Source organism: Procambarus clarkii, chromosome 6 (assembly GCF_040958095.1).
Source record: "Procambarus clarkii isolate CNS0578487 chromosome 6, FALCON_Pclarkii_2.0, whole genome shotgun sequence".
Lineage (NCBI taxonomy): Eukaryota > Metazoa > Arthropoda > Malacostraca > Decapoda > Cambaridae > Procambarus > Procambarus clarkii.
In genome coordinates, this window is record NC_091155.1 from 20,442,738 (window position 1) to 20,465,316 (window position 22,579).

General features: G+C 48.0%; 1 protein-coding gene across 3 annotated transcripts in view; it reads right to left on the minus strand.

The window, feature by feature from the left end:
• LOC123753914 (multiple epidermal growth factor-like domains protein 6) overlaps window positions 1–16,928 on the minus strand; it is a 62,461-nt gene extending 45,533 nt beyond the window's left edge. Inside the window, exon 1 of one of the 3 annotated variants that reach the window (XM_069306146.1) lies at window positions 16,879–16,928. The gene's annotated coding sequence lies outside the window, so the exon portion shown is untranslated. The other 2 variants (XM_069306154.1, XM_045735881.2) reach the window with 2 other exon arrangements.
• Between the last annotated feature and the right edge of the window lie 5,651 nt (window positions 16,929–22,579).

The window sequence follows — 22,579 nt, forward strand, 5'->3', positions numbered from 1 at the left end:
GGGTTGAGCTCTGCTCTTTCGGCCCGCCTCTCAGCTGTCAATCAACTGTTACTATTTTTTTTACTCGCACGCGCGCACACACGCACGTATTATATGGGCGCTGGTGGCTGAGTGGACAGCACGCTGGATACGTAGTTTTGTGGTCCGGGGTTCGATTCCCGGCGCCGGCGGAAACAAAAATACCCAAAGTTTTTCACCCTGTTACCTAGCAGTAAATAGGTACCCTAGAGTTACAACTGTTACGGGCTGCCTCCTGTAACTCACGTGCCTATTTACTGCTACGTAACAGGGGCATCAGGGTGAGACACTCTGTCTAATTTGGTTTCCGCCGGTACCGGGAATCAAACCCCAGACCACACGATTACGTATCCAGCGTGGTGTCCACTCAGCCACCAGCGCCCATGTAATACCGTACGGTATTACATGTGTGTGGTGGGGGGTGGGGTCTGTTTCTTCTGCAGCTCAATCAGCTGACCATTAGTGCGTTTATAAGGATGACGTCAGATCTCCATGTCTCCAGCAAAACATGTCAAGCTGCCGTGACAACACTAATGTTTCTGGGGACACGACTGGCCAGGGACACTACAAGCTACGGCACCGTGGCGCCGGAGCCTGTAGTGACCACCCTCTCCCCCATGTAATGCCATGTGGGTGGGGCAGGTGTAGATATTAAGAGTCACACCTCAGTAGATGGCGCTGGTGGCAGGAAGTCACACGCTGGCGGGTGACAATGTTTAGAGGTCAATACTGGTGATGGGATTGGCTCACGTGTACATTACAGCTTACAAGTGTTGTACATCATCCTGGGTCATTGTCTCAAGCTAAATAATGGAGCGAGTGAGGCAGGAGAACATTCAGATCCAACACACATTCGGATTCTCAGTGATTCATGATTCACCATCAAGGTGAATCATGAATCACTGATTCACTTCCCCTTGGATACTAAAGGAAGGAGTCGACCTCATGGAGGTTGCCCTGACCTCTCATTGCCTGTGTACCATAATGCTACAAAATGTATCTTCCTCTCCCTTAACACACTCTTCCCACACCTATACACACCAAGTCCCCAACTCACACGGGGGGGGGGGTGTTGTGGGGGGAAGAGGGGGTGTCGTGGGGTAGAGGGGGGCTGTCGTGGGGGTAGAGGGGGGATACAGCATAAACACGGCTGCTTTGATGGACAGTTTCCGCTGTACCCTCCCCCCCCCCCCGCACCCCCCTCCCACCAAACACACACACAAACGCACGCACGCGAATTATACGCACCTATGGACACCACCCTCCCACCACACACACACACACACACACACACACACACACACACCAATACGCAGAATGGTTCGGAAAAAATATAAAAAAAAATCTGACAAATTAAGACACATGATCTGCAACACGAGGCTACAAACACATCTGGGCCAGTAGAGAGAGACAGACAGACAGTTATGGTGACAGCTGGTACAAGCACAGATCTCTCTGTTGACAGTTTCCAGCTCTCTTGCCCCCACACACACAATGCGGGACCAAAGAGCCAGAGCTCAACCCCCGCAAACACAACTAGGTGAGTACAATACTTCCTCTGGCCTCTTACCTACTCTTCTCTCTTCTTGTCCTCTTCTCTCCTCTCCTCTCCCTGCCTCTCCTCTTTTCTCCCCCCCCCCCATCATAAGGGCTCAGACTTTTGCCTCTATATTTCCTCTATATTTGTCCCTCTCGACGCCTCTTGATACTGACGCGGACTTTCCCGCCTTCCTTCTCTCTCTCTCTTCCTCTAACCCTCTCCCCTCTACTCCTCCCTGCCCCCCCATTCCTCTGGCCACCTCCCCCTCCCCCACACTGCCTGCATATAAATCCCCACCCACGTCGTGGTCTGCCCTACCCACCACCCCCCCACCATTAACCCCCCCCCCTCCTCCGGGAGTATGCAAGAAGCGTGCCCAAGGCATCGAGTGGCGTGCCCAAGATGCTATCACTGATGTACTGCCGTGACGGGACGCCTTACAACTGCGAATTCGGTAAAGTCTGGCCCGGATTAAGACTGTCTTAAGACACGGGGCCAGACTTGACGGCATATTCACTAACACAAGTCCTCTGTGTGTGTGTATATATATAGTGACGGAGACGACTTCTAAAATAAAATAATTAAGTAATAAATGAAGTGGGAAAAAGTATCTCGCTAACAATGTCCTGTACAAAGAGTATCTCGCTAACAATGTAATACAGTCCTTTTATTTATTAATATTCTCTTTCGCATGTGTATTAAATCTAAATTGGCACCTTGTATATTCGTTCCTTATCTGAAGCTGTTCCAGAGAGGAACGAGACGTTGTAGAATATAAACCCTTCAATAATTACTAAAGTTACATTACCATGAGTTTCGGTAACATGATTTGTTCATCTTAATCCCGAGAGTAAGAAAATAGTTACCCCTAGACACACACACACACACAAATACACTCAGGAACCTGTACACCAGTTGATTGACGGTTGAGAGGCGGGACCAAAGAGCCAAAGCTTAACCCCCGCAAGCACAAATAGGCGAGTACAAATAGGTGAGAACACACAGAAGAAGTTGTTCAGGAAAGTGGAACATACTGGAGGGGGGACAGGGAGACTGCTGACATGGATGAAAAATATTTCTGACACACATGAGGGACAATGTGTCTGACTGGAGAAGTGTTACTAGCGGAGTACCACAGGGTTCAGTTCTTGCACCAGTAATGTTCATCGTCTACACAAACGATCTACCAGAAGGAACACAGAATAATATGAACATGTTTGTGGATGATGCTAAGATACTGGGGAAGACAGGAGACGCAGACCATTGTAATGCCCTTCAAATTGATCTAGATAAAGTAAGTGCTTGGAGCGTTAACTGGCAAATGGAATTTAATGTGAATAAATGCCATGTTATGGAATGTAGAATCGGAGAAAACAGACCACACACAATTTACAAATTATGTGGAAAGGAATTACAGAACTCTAATAAAGAAGGAGACCTGGGGGGAGGGGGGGGGTTGGATAGTGAGCTGTCGCCAGAGGAACACATAAAGAACATTGTGAGAGGAGCGAATGTGTCGCTTTCCAGCTTCAGACTTGCTTTTAATTATATGGATGGTGAAATACAAAAGACACTGTTCATGACTTTTCTGAGACCAAAATTGGAATATGCAGCAGTTGTATGGTGCCCAAATCATAAGAAGCACACAAACAAACTGGACAAGGTGTAACGTCATGTAACTAGGTGTAACCAGGTGTAACTAGGCGAGTACATATACAACATGCGTAACGCTTGAATGGTCCCCAAGCCGATATACAAGCGAGATCTCTTGACCCTGCAAGAGTGGAAGCCCAGTAATGCCAGGAGCGGTGTCAGGTGCATGTTGGTCTCAGCACTTCACAACACTTAACAACCTCTGGCACAGTGGTTACACCACTAAATTGTTGAGGGCATGGTACCCTGGCCTCCCAGGTTCGAATCCTTCAGGGGTCAAGAGTTTTGGTGTGCGCGCGCGCTCACCTATCTGAACTCACTTATGTGTGCCTGCAGGATCGAGCTCTAGCTCTTGGACCCAGCTTTTCTAGCCGTTGGTTGTCTATTACAATGACGCCTGGCCTATTTGTCTATCATACCTGCTTTTAAAGTTATGGATGGCGTTCCCTGATATAAAATAAATATATAAAAGTCATATAAAAGCCTCCTTATTCGAGTTCCTGAAGGATGTTCAGACTTTTGCCAGAGTATGCGGCTGACGTTATTCTATTGATATGAGCCTCTGGAGTTAGGTTTGGTGTTATGTCCACTCCCACGTCTTCTGTGGTCGTTATAAGGAGGTACTTTCCTTTCATCGTATATTGGTCTTTCGGTCTCCTAGCTCCTGTCCTCCATTTTCATCATCTTACACTTGTTAGTGTTGAACTCTAGCAGCTATTTCTCGGACCATCTCTGCAACCTGTTCATCATCCTGGAGAGTCTTACAATCCTCATCTGTCTCAATCCTCCTCAGAAACACACAGGACACACAATCCTGTGTGTGTGTGTGTGTGTGTGTGTGTGTGTGTGTGTGTGTGTGTGTGTGTGTGTGTGTGTGTGTGTGTGTGTGTGTGTGTGTGTGTGTGTGTGTGTGTGTCCCGGGATCTGGCCCCAGCTGGCAGAAGGAGACGCATGCTTCAGTCTCTTGCTTGTGTCATTAAGAATGGTCTATATAAATCTACCACCAAAACCCATGTGGTAGAAAAGATGTACATGTATCTTTAACAAAAGATATCGTATTTTTTTCTGAAATGCATTATGGGAATTTTAATTAACTGTGGTAAAATACTGTAAAAACAGTTGAGGGCAGAAGGCCATCAGATCTTCAGGAACCAAAACAAACAAGGAAGGGGGCAGTGGTAGTGGGGGTTGTGGTGGGTGTGGTGGTGATAGTGGGGGTTGTGGTGGGTGTGGTGGTGATAGTGGGGGCTGTGGTGGGTGTGGTGGTGATAGTGGGGGTTGTGGTGGGTGTGGTGGTGATAGTGGGGGCTGTGGTGGGTGTGGTGGTGATAGTGGGGGTTGTGGTGGGTGTGGTGGTGATAGTGGGGGTTGTGGTGGGTGTGGTGGTGATAGTGGTGGTGGGTGTGGTGGTAGGTGTGGTGGTGGTGGATAAGTCTCTTAGATTTGTTTCATCCTGTGTGGAGTTCGTCACTCCCGTCAAGTTTTATCTTTAGACCTTCAATAAGCTCATTTTTTTGTCTGTGATTTCTTGTAAGTGTTAAAGCTGCCATCCCAGAGAAGCTGCGTCTTCCTGAAGTGCTTGTCGATCTTCTCCCCTTGTCCTCTCCTCATCCACCTCTTCCTCTACTGTTTGTATTGCCTCTCACTAGTTTATCCATGCTGCCTCGAAGCTCTATGCTAATGGTCTTCCCTTGCTCCTCTTTCATGCCTAGTGTATGAATGGGGGTGCAGTGGTGGTGGTGGGTGTACTCACCTATTTGAACTCACCTATTTGTGCTTGCGAGGGTTGAGCTCTGGCTCTTTGGTCCCGCCTCTCAACTGTCAATCAACTGATGTACAGATTCCTGAGCCTACTGGGCTCTATCATATCTGCACTTGAAGCTGTGTATGGAGTCAGCCTCCACCACATCACTGCCTAATGCATTCGATTTGTCAACTACTCTGACACTAAAAAAATTCTTTCTAATATCTCTGTGGCTCATTTGGGCACTCAGTTTCCACCTCAGTTTCCGGTGTGTGGATGTAGTGGTGGTTGTGGTGGGTGAGTGGGTGTGTGTAGTGGTAGTGGTGGTGTTGGTGGGTGTGAAGGGTGTGTGTGACGATGGGTGGAGACTGGATGGTATACAGAATAATTCGTGTTATCAGAGGACAGGCTGGGGAGTGTCTTAAATTATTGGGGATAGAGAGAGGAGACCTACACGACCTGCAGGGGCCCTGCCCGCCATCTGAGGAGCTGCAATAGCTTCACAACCTCTAACAACTAACCCGTACCGTCCATGTTACCATTGTTCTAACCCATTTTGTCCAATAAAGTTTTAAAGCAAGGCTTCCCCGCATACTATATATCGTCTTCTTCGAGGCCGAGGGTCCCTGCAAACGCAACCAGAGTTGGTAACCCTTTGTATATATTATATGCGAACCTGAGATGGTAATCTTTTATATATATTATATGCGAACACGCCTGAATGGTCCCCAGGCATACATGCAACTGAAAACTCCGCATCCCAGAAGTGACTCGAACCCATACTGCCAGGAGCACTATGCAACTGGTGTACAGGAGACCTTAACCACTCGTCCATGAGTGACCGTACAAAAGATGATGCTATTTGCTAATCATTCCGACTGCACTTTAATGGTAATCTAAGTTATTTTATCAAATCACCTCATTTTGTGGGGCCACAAAACGAGGTATATATATATATATATATATATATATATATATATATATATATATATATATATATATATATATATATATATATATATATATATATATATATATAATTACACAAATATACATACACACACACACACTTTAGGTTTGTATCGAAGTACCCGCAAGGTTGACCTACTGCCACCCCCCCCCAGGTTGCAACCCCCAAAAACAGTTGCCAAAGTCCCAAATACCTATTTACTGCTAGGTCAACAGATGCATCAGGTGAAGGACAACGTCCGTAACGTTAGGGTAGGAGGGTGGCAGCAGGGCTGGTGGTGCCGAGAGGGATCCCACAGTCGTATAGTCTATCCATTACCAATCTCGATAACTGGCCAGATGTAAGGGAGAATGGGCCGATACCATCAGTCCATAAATATAATTAATATGAAAGGTGGAGGTCAAGAGGGTCGAGGGAGGGGGGACATGGGCCAGGGGAGGGGGGTCATGGGCCAGGGGGGGGTTATGGGCCAGGGGGGGGGGTTATGGGCCAGGGGAGGGGGGTCATGGGCCAGGGGAGGGGGGTCATGGGCCAGGGGAGGGGGGTCATGGGCCAGGGTGGGGGGTCATGGGCCAGGGGAGGGGGGTCATGGGTCAGGGTGGGGGGGGGTAGTATGAGGAGGGGTGGGAGAAGGTGTTCGGTGACCCGTGAATATTGGCAGTAATAATGACCTGACGCTGGCGGGGTTGAGGGAAGGGGGAAGGGGGGGGAGTAAAGGGGCAAGGGTAGCTATTAGTGTCGTCGCTGTAATGGGGCAGTTGTTAATGGGTGTTGGGTGCTGGGGGTGGTGAGAGTTAAGGGCTCCGCCGGCTGATTACAACAACTAGCGGTGTACCGAGGCTGCTGGACCACTATGACTTCATCAGTGGCGGTACACCCAACTTAGGTGGCGAGGGGTCCCACTGGAGGACTATAGATGGGTATGCGAGAGGTAAAGGTCCCCCCCCCCTCACATTATTCTAAGATGAAGGCAAGAATGGGTAGGGTGGGTGGGTGGGGGGGGGTCATTGTTGTGGCACAGTGGGTAATTACCACCCTGTCACCCGTACGTGGGTGACGGCTTGTTAACTGCACCACCTTCTCCCCATGCCTGGACATGACGTGGGGAGAGAGGAGGGGGGGGGAGACAACCATACAATACCCCTATTCACCAACTCTCCAGGAACGACATAAGAGTACTTATGATTCCAATAGTTTAGATTCTTTATCTACAAGCCTCTTCCACCACCACCCATCCCACATCTCCTTCTCCTACCAAAACCTTCCCAGCCTGGCCACAGTTTTCCCTCCGGAACCTTCCTCAACACTCTCTATACTGTACAGTTAACTCATCATCCCTCCACACTGCCCCCCCACACCCTCACTCTCCCCCCCCTCTCCACACGAGGCAAGAATCACACATGCAAATGAGTTGCCCCATCGAGACCCTCTGAGTCCCTGAGTGACTGGTGGCACGTGAAGGAGAGAGAGAGGGAGAGAGGGAGGGACGGAGAGGGAGGGAGAGGGAGAGAGGGAGGGAGAGGGAAGGAAGGCTGGATCAAGAGAATGAGAACGAGGAGAGGGGGGAGAGAGAGTTGGATAGAGGAGAGGTGGATAATGTTCAGGGAAGACCAACTTGGTGCAGGAGGCTTGCGTCATCCACCTGACCACAAATGGTGGAACTCATACTTTCAACTAAAATTAAATCACATTACGAATCACATTAATAATAAATCACAAAGAATAAAAATATTCTTTCGTTACTTGTGATTTATGTTTGAAGGTGAGGTGATACAGCATGGGGGGGGGAGGCCACGGGGACACTACTCCTAGCAGCACACACTGTTGCCAGTAACAAAAGACCAACGATCCTGTCAACGGGCAAGGATGCAGGAATGAATAACTGGATAAAAGTCGGAAAAAGAAAATACTTTTCGGGAGATGGGACGAGTGTGGATAGCGTCCTTAGCGGCAGCGTCCCCGCGCATGTTTAACGAAACACCAATATCGCTGGAAAGTGAGCGGAACTATGAGGAGAAAGCGCCAAGCCATTAAGACTTGGAAGGGGTCAGGATAAGGATTTAGGATGGGACAGGGGGATTGGGAGGAATGGTGCCCAACCACTTGGATGGTCTGGTATTGAACACCGACCTGCACGAAGCGAGACCGTCGCTCTACCGTCCATTCCAAGTGGATATGGCCGGGAACCCAGCAAAACTCAATCTGTTTAAATCTGCTTCAGATTAAAAACAGCCAAATATTGGATTTCAACTACCACAGGATGTATAGGATTAAATGACTCCAGAGCCGTGAGGGCACTACGAGAGTCATCCACAATGACAACAGAGCACTGATGACGGAAAGGCACTCCACGGACATACAAGATAGCATACAGCTCAGCCGTGATGATTACGGCATTAGAATATCAGCTATCATATCAAGTCACTATAGTATGAGCTATCATATCAGGTCACTATAGTATGAGCTATCATATCAGGTTATTATATTATCAGTTATATCACCTAATTTTTTTTTTTTTTTTTTTTTTTTTTTTTTTTTTTTTTTGAGATATATACAAGAGTTGCTACATTCTTGTACAGCCACTAGTACGCGTAGCGTTTCGGGCAAGTCCTTAATCCTATGGTCCCTGGAATACGATCCCCTGCCGCGAAGAATCGTTTTTTCATCCAAGTACACATTTTACTGTTGCGTTAAACAGAGGCTACAGTTAAGGAATTGCGCCCAGTAAATCCTCCTCGGCCAGGATACGAACCCATGACATAGCGCTCGCGGAACGCCAGGCGAGTGTCTTACCACTACACCACGGAGACTGCAAATTAGCGTATCAGCTGTCATGTTCACGTGATTATAGTATCAACTATCATACCAGATGATAATATTATTTAGTATCATATCTGTGGATTATTTGAAGCAACTAATGAAGACATCAACTGTGTCCATCAGCTGATACCATCGTCAGCCGATACGATCGTCAGCTGTTGTTTCCGTCAGCTGATACGATCGTCAGCTGTGATTACCATCAGCTAATTACTCGCTCATCAGCTGTGGTTTGGGCATTAGTTATTCGTTTACTTACACATATATTAATATTAGCTGTTACACAGCTCACGACGTTCACAAATTGTGTGTGTGTGTGTATACTCACCTAGTTGTGCTTGCGGGGGTTGAGCTCTGGCTCTTTGGTCCCGCCTCTCAACTGTCAATCAACTGGTGTACAGGTTCATGAGCCTACTGGGCTCTATCATACCTACACTTGAAACTAAGTGTGCACTCACCTATTTGTACTCATCTATTGTGCTTGCGGGGGGTTGAGCTCTGGCTCTTTGGTCCCGCCTCTCAACTGTGTGTGTTTGTGTGTGTGTGTGTAACTGTATTTACATATTTATTGTACTTTTCCCAAGTTAACATCCCCCCCCCAGTCCGTCATTATGTACTCCCCTGCACCCCCCTCCCTCTCCTCCCCATCTTGCCCCCCCCCCCATCACATCTATTACCACTTAAAGAGCTGTAACCCCTTACCGTCAAGTGTCTGTCATGACCTTGTAACTCTGTCTGTCTCTCTGTTTATTTTACGATGCCAGGACGGCTGAGTCTTCCGGCTCAAAGGGTGGAGGAACGCGACGATATTCGGGGGAAGGGAAGAGGAAATCAAGTATAAAAGTCTGGATGGAGAGAAAAAAAAAGTTAATGGAGCTCCCTGCTGCGAGTACAGTGCGTTCGGTTACCAAGATCAGGCTTTATTTTCACGGGACTGAATTCGGGTAAACAGAAGCGACGCGCGCCCCAGGTACAGCTCTAAGACTATATATGTTTGGCGGCTCCAGACCTGCATTTGTTTATTTTTTATAAACAAATGAGGGGTAATGTTCGTTTCCTTGCGCGCGTTGGTGGCTTTGGGTTCGCAGGTGGCGTTGGGTTGGCAGGTGGCGTTGGGTTGGCAGGTGGCGTTGGGTTGGCAGGTGGTGGCGTTGGGTTGGCAGGTGGCGTTGGGTTGGCAGGTGGCGTTGTTGGGTTGGCAGGTGGCGTTGTTGGGTTGGGCTGGCAGGTGGTGGTGGTGGCGTTGTTGGGTTTGGTTGGTAGATGTTGTTGGTATTGGATTGGTTGGGGTGGCAGTGGTTGCGCTGGGCTGATACTGGGTTACTTGGGTTGGGTTAGCTTGAAACAGGTTAGCATACGTTGGTATTTCGCTTGTGAGTTAGTCACTTTTGGTAATTAACGAAGAAAAGTGCGCTAATTTAATGTTTTGAGCTTATTTAATTTTTAGTAATTTATAATTTAAGCCAATTTTTCGTAATTTTGATAAACAAAAATATTAATGTCGCTCATACCATGATCACTTATGAACCTAATACCATTCTTATATACTAGTCTTAACCATAACGTTACTTAGAATAGTCCCCAATACTTGCACAGTGAATCGGCAAACCTCATTTTTATACACAGATTAATGATTCAAAAACGTCAATGATTAATGATTTAAAAACGTCAAAGATTAATGATGCAAAACGTCTCTACAGTTACATGCTCTATGGTAATGTAGCACTATAAGTATGCATCTAGGAGAAAAATAAATAATGCCGGCTGACATGTAAATTTAACAGAAGATTAGGCTAATGTTTCAAATTAAATATTCCCTCGTAGATCTAATGTTTCTCATAATTTGCAGAGAAAAGTGTTTAGTATGATAACAAAACCACACATTAGAAGATGAAGAAACGACTGATTGATAAAGATTAAGCCACCCTAAAGGTGGCACGGGCATGAATAACCCGTAAAAGAAACGACGTTTCGGCCCGTCGTTTCCACCACACGATCAACGACACTCTCGATCGAGTCGTTCCAACACGCGACTTGATAATGGTCCACGACGGACCGAAACGTCGGCGTCTCTTCTTTTTCTGATGTGTGGTTTGGTCATTATATCTTTAGCCACGTTATTGTGAGTCATTGTCTGCAAGGAAAATACTTCTCTGAAACTTTCGGTGTCGCTTTGGTCCCCCGTCTCTCCCCTGTTCTTGCCACACACTATATGGTGTCTATGGTGTATGGTGTCTATGGTGTCTGGTGTCTGAGGAAAAGCCGCCAGACTCCCAGTTACTCTCCCAGACACCATTTAGGAGCTGTGCTTCCAATTTTCTTAGTTTTCAGTACATTATCCCGTATTGTGTGATAAAACACATAGGTGGATGCATCTCTACTAGATAACAGAAGTCATGTCATGTGTTATGTATAATTGTTAACTTGCTTGTGCTTGACCATTAATGTAATTTGGCGCCATAACGAGGACTGCTTTTGCCAGAGACTTGTACCTTCGGGGGAAGAGTGAACACCAAGCTGGTTGGACCTGGTTGGACCTGCTTGGATATTGAGTGCACTTGAGTATGCTTTTTAATCTTAAGGTAATGCAATTTTGTAGACTCAGGAAGTATGAGTGACCTTCATTGAGAAAGAACTCCATGAAGGTCCCTCATACTATCATCACTCACCCCATGAAGGTCCCTCATACTATCATCACTCACCCCATGAAGGTCCCTCATACTATCATCACTCACCCCATGAAGGTCCCTCATACTATCACTCACCCCATGAAGGTCCCTCATACTATCATCACTCGCCCCATGAAGGTCCCTCATACTATCATCACTCACCCCATGAAGGTCCCTCATACTATCATCACTCGCCCCATGAAGGTCCCTCATACTATCATCACTCACCCCATGAAGGTCCCTCATACTATCATCACTCGCCCCATGAAGGTCCCTCATACTATCATCACTCATACTTCACCAAAATGAGAGAGCAAATATAAACATTGAACTGAAGAATAAGTTTTTTTACATTGAGCTGAGCAAGGCCGCGGTGTCAGCACGCCCACAGAGCGTGACCACACAGGCTCCGGCTAAGATAGCATCTTCCTCTGTGAGTACAAACAAGAACATAATGGCTGACCTTGCTCTGATGAAACATGTAAATACGATATTTCCGGCTACAAGATGTTCAAGTCGCCTTAATCAAACACCAAAAACATTATAACTCACTCCCTCCCAATGGAATATTGCCGCATGCTCTCCTTCATTCTCTTATTGTACTCTATCTTCTCATTCTTCTTTCTCTCCTCTCTAAACATCATCTGTGATCCTGGCAGCGGGATCTATAGTTCACCAGCAAATTCCCGCAGTCTCTGGCGCTGGGGCCAGATTCACGAAAGCACTTACGCAAGCACTTACGAACGTGTACATCTTTCCTCAATCTTTGACGGCTTTGGTTACATTTATTAAACAGTTTACAAGCATGAAAACTTGCCAATCAACTGTTGTTATTGTTATAAACAGCCTCCTGGTACTTCGGAGCTCATTAACTGTTTAATAAATTGTAAACAAAGACGCCAAAGAATGAGAAAAGATGTACAGGTTCGTAAGTGTTTGCGTAAGTGCTATCGTGAATCAGGCCCCAGGTCTGCTGTTGTGTTGCGTCTCGTCCTGGGGTCACACTCCTCCTCAACACCCGAGTGTGTCTCAGACACCAGAACTGCCATATGGATAGGTAGGGGATCCCTCTTAATCGTGTCAACACAAAAATCTATTTAAGACCCCCTTGATGGATTGCTTCAGCATCACCAGCGCACACTAACCTCGCGAGCGATTTGGTCTGGGTTCGAGTCCTAACAGGGAGGATTGACTGGGCACCAATCCTTAACTCTTCGCCTCCCGTTTATCCAGGAGTAATTGCGTACCCGGACGTTAACCGATTGGCGGGTGGTGTTCCAGCGGGAACTAGTGGGCGAGGTTTACACCTTGTTGCCTAATACTTGCTAAGACATTATACAAGATGATACAGGGCTGGTCCACATGACTTGGGTAGTGAAAGTGAAGGAGCCTGGCACTTGGGACATCTCCCTCCCTCTCTATACCCTTCATCCATCCCTTCCTACCATGTACAATTTGTTCCAGTCCACTCTGCCTCCCACTGGTATTGACCCCCCCCCCCCGGGGGGTCAAACTACTGACCCTCCCGAGGGCGTGACCCCACTACTGTGGACTACTATACAGACCAGGTACATTAACACCGCTACGACTAATAACACATCAACAGATAACGTTTAAAATATTAATATTTGAAAAGAAAATATAGGTTCACGCAGGAGACGCAGCAGACGTTCTATGGCACCCGCGGCAGACGCCCTCGAGGTAATAAACACCAGCAGGACTCTACTGTAGTTTTTGTGAGACACAAAGTGTAAACTTGGGCTAAACTGCGCTATTTTTGCAGTTGGTAAAACAGATGTGTAATGTATGACACGGTGAGGAGTGGCTCGGCCCCACATGTTTGTACCCACACTGCTTCTCTCTACTGGACTTCGTGACCCCGAAGTACAAAAGGAGGGACTTCGTGACCCCGAAGTACAAAAGGAGGGACTTCGTGACCCCGAAGTACAAAAAGGAGGGACTTCGTGACCCCGAAGTACAAAAAGGAGGGACTTCGTGACCCCGAAGTACAAAAGGAGGGGACTTCGTGACCCCGAAGTACAAAATGGAGGGACTTCGTGACCCCGAAGTACAAAAAGGAGGGACTTCGTGACCCCGAAGTACAAAAAGGAGGAATTTCGTGACCCCGAAGTACAAAAAGGAGGGACTTCGTGACCCCGAAGTACAAAAAGGAGGGACTTCGTGACCCCGAAGTACAAAAAGGAGGGACTTCGTGACACCGAAGTACAAAAGGAGGTACTTCGTGACCCCCCGAAGTACAAAAGAAGGTACTTCCTGACCCTCCAGGATGTGAGAGACGGGAAAACTGACACCTAAAACTTAACAAATACCTTTAAAATTTAACTTATTTTGAAATAAAAGGTTTAGTTTCAAAACGGAATTTACAATATGTTCAAGCACACAAATAACACGAAGGTGAGGCTGGGCTGGTCGAATACAACATATATTGTACAACACTTCAGGTAAATATCCGTCACTCTTCAGTAAAGCGAGACATTAATCACACTACACTATGTGTAGTGTGATTTATGTCTCTGATATCCGGCTCCACACACCCATCTCCATCTCTCTGTCATGATACTCACTTGCTCTAGGCACCTTATACACCCACCATGGCTTAGTCTGCCAACAGCCGTTATATAAAGGTTGACCAAACAAAGGGCGCCATCAAACACGCCCTTGCATGACCAAGCTGCCACCAGCCTTCCTGGTAACTGTAGTCCACTGCGCCACACCTTCACCCCCCTCTCCCTCCCCCTCACACACTGCTCCTATAGCACAAGAGCCCTGGTGGGCGCCACAAGAGCCCTGGTGGGCACCACAGAGCCCTGGTGGGCGCCACAAGAGCCCTGGTGGGCACCACAGAGCCCTGGTGGGCACCACAAGAGCCGTGGTGCTATACTCTTCGTGGCAGCCCCCCCTTCCCCCCCCCCCCCCGCAGGCGGCTGTAGCAGAGCTCCAGTCCACTTGGGCCACCTCTAGTGGATGGTTGTGGCCCTCAGCGTAGAGGGTGGAGTTATCAGGAGAGCGCGCAGGTCCGGCATGTAGTAGTTGGGCCTCGCTAACAGTTCACGTTTTCCTTTAATCCGCTGACGGCCGCAATTCTTTGATTTGTGCGTTGTGAATCTTACCGCGCCTTGTTAATTGTGGCCGCCTTCTAGCACCACAATGGCCGCCCTCTAGCCCCACAATGGCCGCCCTCTAGCCCCACAATGGCCGCCCTCTAGCCCCACAATGGCCGCCCTCTAGCACTACAATGGCCGCCCCCTAGCCCCACAATGGCCAGCACTGTACGGTGCGGGGATCAGCTTCAACTTTTTTTACGTTTATTCGTCACCTGTTTTATTTGAAACAAAAATTATATATGTATATTTAAAGTTAACTTAAAGGGGCAATTCCTCTGGTCCAACCCGTCCTTGTCAGCGTTCACTACAACACTAAACTGATGTACTAAATTGCCTGAATTTAACCTAACCGAGGACCCACGAACAGAAAATGGGACAAGCGTCAATTTTGTGAGCCAGTAAATATTTAATCAACCCGTCCTAACACTACGAACGTCGCATTTTGACGTACACTCAACCTAAAGCCAAAAACTGTCGTACCAGTAAATGGAAGCGGTTCGCGAAATTGACACACTCTCCCGTTTTCTCTTTTGGGTCCTGTGGTTGGTTAGGTAAGGGCACTTTAGTGCCACAGTTTCTTGACGTTGGTAACGCTCGCGAGAACCGGCTCATTTAACACATCTTAATTTGACGATGTGGATTTTTACATCAAAATTGGATTTGTTTTGCGACAGAACAGATTGTTCATGTGTTATGCACCACAGTATAGCCCTCCCTACACTATACCTCTCCCCACCACACCACACCTCTCCACCACACTCCACCACAACCGGCTTGATCAGAGCTCAGCCTCAGTGTAATTGTCTAATTGCCTTATTTTGTCATCTGACCAGGTTATAAAGAGCCTAAAAATGCGGTAGCAGGGAGGAGCTACGTTATACCAATGATCTATTCTGGATACAATGGCCACACCCTCAGATCAATGCCGTCCAATGACCTCTCTCAACGTTGGTTCCCCGGCTGGTATTGGCCGAGGCTCTGGTCCAAGACCCGCCTCCAGGGGGGGCTGGGTGCATGTGGAGTGACCTGTGTCAGGTCACAGGGGATCCTGGTCCCTGGGAATCCGCCGCTCTCCAATTACTGGTATTCTTGCCCCCTGTTCTCTCACATCTTAAGACACTGATTCCAAGAGAAAGTTCTTCGTTTGAATACATACTGATTGATCAACTACACTGTTATTCCAACAGATAATTATAATTGTTTAAAGTCGATTGTGATGAGGAAGTAGAGGCAGGCAATAAATAGGCAAGAGATAGGCCTTGCCTATTTATTATAGTCTATATATAAATAAATATATATAATATTTATTATATTTATGATAAATAGGCCTGTCTGATAAATAGGCCTGTGGACACAAGCAGGTGTGTCTACACCCGGTCAAAATAAGGTACAAAGTGTTCCACACCTGGTGTAGAAGGGGACGTCCACGTCACACATGGTGTAGAAGATAACATGGAATATCCTCACCTGGTGTAGGAGAGGGCAGGGGGGGCGGCCACACCTGGCGTAGGAGAGGGGGGCGGCCACACCTGGTGAAGGAGAGAGGGGGGGCGGCCACACCTGGTGAAGGAGAGGGGGGGGGGCGGCCACACCTGGTGAAGGAGAGAGGGGGGGCGGCCACACCTGGTGAAGGAGAGGGGGGGGCGGCCACACCTGGTGAAGGAGAGAGGGGGGGCGGCCACACCTGGTGAAGGAGAGGGGGGGGGGCGGCCACACCTGGTGAAGGAGAGGGGGGGGGGCGGCCACACCTGGTGAAGGAGAGAGGGGGGCGGCCACACCTGGTGAAGGAGAGGGGGGGGGCGTCCACACCTGGTGAAGGAGAGGGGGGGCGGCCACACCTGGTGAAGGAGAGGGGGGGCGGCCACACCTGGTGTAGGAGAGGGGGGGCGGCCACACCTGGTGTAGGAGAGGGGGGGCGGCCACACCTGGTGAAGGAGAGGGGGGGCGGCCACACCTGGTGTAGGAGAGGGGGGGCGGCCACACCTGGTGAGCACGAGTCAATTCACTGTAAACAACACCACTGATCAACATTAAGATTAACAAGGTGGTTCAGTAACAACAATATCGGCTCCGTATCTATCTCTGCAGGTTGACGCAGAGCACCTGCAAACTTTGCTCTATATTGTCACCGTTTACTTCACCTAATTAGTCTCTTTTATATAGGCGACGTCTGTGTGACGCAGAGCATGGCGTGACGCAGAGCATGGCGTGACGCAGAGCACGGCGTGACGCAGGGTATGGCGTGACGCAGCGTGTGGCGTGACGCAGAGTACGGCGTGACGAGGACTAGGACGCGCGTTAGTGTTCCTGCGTGGTGGTGCTGGAGGAGCGGACCCACCTACCTCCGCCACTGACACACACACTGCCCACACTGACACCACCTCCAGCCCCACCACCCACCACTGCTGCCTTCACCCTCCACCCACTCCCACCACCACCACTCCGCCCACTCACCCCCCACCACCACCACCACTATACAGCCCCCACCACCACCATACCAACTCCACCACGCCCAACCATTCGTCACACCCACCTGTGCATAACCATTCCTCACCCCAACCCTGGATGAGGGTTGTATTAGAGCCTCGCTTAGAACCCTAAAGCAGGGCTTATTCAACAATCAAAGCCAGTCTACACAGACTGTTAGACCAATACTAGAACATACACCACCAGCCTCAAACCCACCGTGGAGAATAATGCCAAAATTGAAAAAGAAGACAAATTTGCAACAAGATTGTTGCCTGTTATATGGGCATGAGCAGTGACGATATGTTAAAAAAAACTACACCTCACAACCCTGAATGAGAGAAGATACAGTGGGGACATGATTGCAACATACTGAGGGACATTGACAAGGTCGACAAGAAGAGCCTCTTTAAATTGAGAGAAAGTATTATGAGGACACAAGTGGGAGCCGGAATCACACAAGAGTCCAAGAATCATCGGCAAGTTCTCGTAGCTTGTACAGGAGGTCCAAAAGTGGAATGCAATGAAAGGAGTTGCAGAAGCCACATCCATTCACAACTTTAAGGCCATATTCAACCAAACATTTGAAAGTCAGAAGTTAAATAATGCAACAGCTTCAGCAAGGCTGTAGTAGGCGGAGCATAGCTAGACCTCACTTATCACTGACGATGGGAAGTACACACACTGCACAACATTATATTAAACTCACAGGATAAACACGTGGATTAATCAGAGATGTAAGAAGGCCAAGCAACACAGTACAGGGCTAGGACAACTACACAGTACAGGGCTAGGACAACTACACAGTACAGGGCTAGGACAACTACACAGTACAGGGCTAGGACAACTACACAGTACAGGGCTAGGACAACTACACAGTACAGGGCTAGGACAACTACACAGTACAGGGCTAGGACAACTACACAGTACAGGGCTAGGACAACTACACAGTACAGGGCTAGGACAACTACACAGTACAGGGCTAGGACAACTACACAGTACAGGGCTAGGACAACTACACAGTACAGGGCTAGGACAACTACACAGTACAGGGCTAGGACAACTACACAGTACAGGGCTAGGACAACTACACAGTACAGGGCTAGGACAACTACACAGTACAGGGCTAGGACAACTACACAGTACAAGGCTAGGACAACTACACAGTACAGGGCTAGGACAACTACACAGTACAGGGCTAGGACAACTACACAGTACAGGGCTAGGACAACTACAGGAATATGAGACCACCAGAGAGCTGAGGGACACATCAGGCGGCCAGGATGAAGTACCTCAGTATGTGAAAGAAGAAGGGGGGGTGAGATATAGATAGGTAACCTAGGTGCTAGTTTCAAAGTACATTCTCATGAAATAGTGCCGTCTCTTGAAGAAGACTGCAGATGAGCTGAGGTAGGATAACAGCTCTTGCTTGCAGTTTCACTAGCTACGTCATTTGACAGCCCTTATGAACCTTAGTCTTAGTTTAAAAAAAAAAGACAAAAGAGAAAGAATGAAAGAAGAGAACGTGAGTGAGGCACTGAGGGAGACAGTGAAGTAACCAGACAGTGAGGCACTGAGGGAGACAGTGAGGTGACCAGACAGTGAGGCACTGAGGGAGACAGTGAGGTGACCAGACAGTGAGGCACTGAGGGAGACAGTGAGGTGACCAGACAGTGAGGCACTGAGGGAGACAGTGAGGTGACCAGACAGTGAGGCACTGAGGGAGACAGTGAGGTGACCAGACAGTGAGGCACTGAGAGTGAGGTAACCAGACTGTCGGGTCAGAGTAAGCAGGTCGACAGCCAGACTGAGGCTATATATAGGAGACAGGCAGCAGACAGCCAGGTAGTCAGGAAGGCAGGCAAACGTCCCTAATGACATTCTCGCTTGACCTTTATAAACATCTATTCCAAGTGATGGTGCGGCCCAGTTGATGACGGGGCCCATTTGATGACGGGGCCCGGGTGATGATGGGGCCCCAGCTGATGGCAGGGGCCAAGTACTAGTTGATCGTGGGGGCCCAGCTGATGGCGGGACCCAGGCAATGGTTGAGCCCATGAGGAAGCTGAGGTTCACTAGGGCAAATTCTGGCAACACTGCGTGTATTGTGTATGTAAAGTGTCCCCCAACTAGCGCGCCTCTACCCAGGACACGGTACCACCTCGTAGTAACACGGGAGAGCAGAGGAGAGTAATGAATATAAAAATAAAGAACGAACGACGGAGGCAATTATGAAGACTATGCACGCTGTGAAAGTGTCGGGGGTAGGTGGTTGTGTGGGAGGGGGTGGAAACAGAAAGGGAGAGAAAGAGGGGAGAGGGTATGAGGTAGCAGTGCTAAGCCTGGTCACCACACACCCCCACTCGCCCCCACCACGGAGTACGAGCCTGGCCAGAGAAAGAGCCCGACCCTGCCAACTAAGCCCAAAAGCCGTAACTGAAACACCAGCCAGCACCCGACCCTGGCTGGAGTTTCACTGCATCGTCAACGCCATCTTGGCCTCGCGCGCAGTTCCTAAATTCACTTATATAAGCCAGTGAGCGTCCCAAGACGGGAAAAACAAACATCGAATTTTATGTGTTGATGGTGCCTAAATTAACACACGCGTAATTGTAAATTCAACTTGGGGGCGATATACTCCAAGTCTCGACAACTACCATAGTTCGAGGCCTCAACAATGTTGAGGCCAGAATACTGAGCCAATGTCCACATGTCAGTAGAGGCGGGGAAGGAATACTAACCCGTCCTCATAAACGAAGGCAAATGCTTGTTAATCCACCCGACAAACCTGTTTATGAATGACAAATACCTTCCACGGGGCTCTAAAACTGTAACCTGTCGTGGTGCTCCCTGGTCCAGGGCTCTCTACCCGACCCACCAGCCCGTCCTCCAAACAAAGACCCAAAAGTGCTTTCATGCACCCGCCAAACCCCCCTGTTTATGAATGAAAAACGGTTTACACACGACTCAACTGATTTCGTTCGAACACTTCCGGAACACTGACGAATTTTGTTCGAACCACAACGCTGTAAATGCTTCACCCACGTACTACAAATACAAATAATCGCCAATAGAACCTAAACACCTAACCTATGCCTATATATATATGCACAATATGCTAATGTATTATAAAATAAATTTATATTTGAAAAAATTCCTGTTTTGAATGAACAACATGGTAAAATTTATGAATGCGTTTGTGGGGTCGACCTCTGGATGTAATGGACTTGAGTGGAGGACGGGTTGCCATTTGGAGAGTCGTGTGTAAACCGTGTTTTTATTCATGAAGTGTGTTTGGCGGTGGATTAGCGAGCATTTGGCCTTTGTTGATGAGGGAGGGCTGGACACATCACTCTCCTCACTAACACACACACACACAAACACACAACACCACCAGCTTCACCTGGGGCACAGGAGCGCGTCTATATACAAGCCGTAAGCCGCCTCCACAAGTACACACACCCGCTCACCTGGTGACGCTCTTAAGCCCCGTCACAACTGCTGCCAATATGCAACACTGTAATGCTTACAAGAAGTGAGGGGAGGAGTTGGTGCCTGAGAGCTGAAGCAATTATTGCAGATATGGAGAAGATACAAGACTTCCTTAGCGTGGTGGTGTTTACATTCTGGTGACATGCACCCATTACCGTCTCTCAGCCAGGCTCTCTTGTCTTCTCCTTCCCCTCGCCTCGATACTTTGATCTCAGCGCCTTCAATTATTCCCAGGTGGTTCCTCGCCAGGTGGTGTGCGGCCCAGGTGGCTACTCACCCCGTATGGCCATTGACTCATTAAGCCAGGTGTGTGGAAGGAGGTTGTAGCGCGGCAGTGATCAATGCCCCAAGACCCACAAGGCGACGGGTTATTTGCTCTACCCTTGTCGGACATCTTCAGGAACATGTTCCACCATATTGAGCAAGAGAAGCTCCTCGAACCACGCCCACCCACTCCCATACCATCCACCCTAACTATTTGATCCTCCACTACCCATTCAACCAATACAACCCGCCCAACCTACTTCCCCAACCTCTCACATTTCAACAATACATCTCAACCTAGTTTTTCTTCCAACCCAACCCATCCCACCTGTTCCGCCACTCCAATAAAACACAGGATGCAGCAACATGGATTAGCCAGCTGGTGGAAAGGAGAAAACCAGGGCAGTGGTGGATCAGGAATTACAGTTAAGAGTGTAGAGAGAAGGACTGAGCAGCTCTATAGCCTCTATATACACAGATGAAGGGAGGGGGGTCTAAGCAACATAAATTAAGTTTCCAGGCTAGACAGTTAAGAAATCGACTTATAAAGTATTCACGAAGGAGGCAATCTTATCCAAGAAGAGCAAACCTCTGCATGTAATGGAATACAAAATTTTATTCTGCAGAGGTGAAGGAAGAGATAAGGTAGCAAAAGCAACTGCTGCCACAACAACCCACAACCATACCTACCCATAGAAGGAAAGCAACATGTGAGGGATCTGGGAATTATGATGTCTGTCGACCTGACAATAGTGAGCATAACCGAGCATATATAGGTAACAGAACTCGGTACTCTCCTTTCAGAACAGGAGAAAGATCTCAAATGGAGAATAGAGAGAACATATACGGCACGCAAAGACACGATAAAAAAAACTAAATTACCTGGACCGTCTTAAAGTTCTCAAAATGTATCCTCTGGAAAAGAGACGAGAAAGGAGTCACATCTGTACCTATACTCACTCACCTAGTTGAGCTTGGTTCAAGTTCACGTTCAAGTATGTTTATTGAGACAAGAAAAAATACATCTCAAAGGGATAGAGTAGCTTAGGCTATTTCTACCCCCCAAAAGACTTGAGCTTCGCCTTTTTTGGTCCCGCCTCTCAACTGTCAGTCTACTGGTGTACAACTCTCGTCTACTACTACCGTCTATTGGTTTATCTACAACTCGAGTGTGAGTCCAAAGTTGGAGGCCAGGCCCTTGGGGTCGACCTCACCCAAACTTGAAGGGAGGAAATGGTGTGTGTGGGCTGGACATAGGCTGCTCAGGGTAGGGATAAGTTAAATGATTTAGGAAATAATTATCCACAACCCCAGGCTATTTTCCATGAGGTCTATATAAAATAAAAGTAAAATGTGAAATATGACGTGTGGTTACCGTAGAGTTGGTACCGAAAAGAAATTAAATGAAGATATCCTCACAGTATACCCAAAATTTGCCAGTGCAGGCTACTAACACATGGCTCTGTATTATGACTAACCATCCTGCGAGATGGGGACTTGTATTACCACTGCTACCTTATTCAATCTTGTGTTGTTGATATCCTCAAAATGCATCCGGAGTCTGCCAGTGCAGACTGCTTATCACATGCCTCTGTATGACTAACCATCCTGTGTGATGGGGATTTTTTAGCATCACCTAGTTAGCTTTTTTTTTTTGACACACTGTACTCCACTTCATATAGTCTAGGGTAGCTGTACTAATGCAGATGTACCTCATATCTTAATAATAATAAAAAAGCTACTTTTATTCACTCGTGTTCTTGAGGCTATCCTCATAATACATCTAAATTTGCCAGTCCAGGATACTAAACATATGGCCCT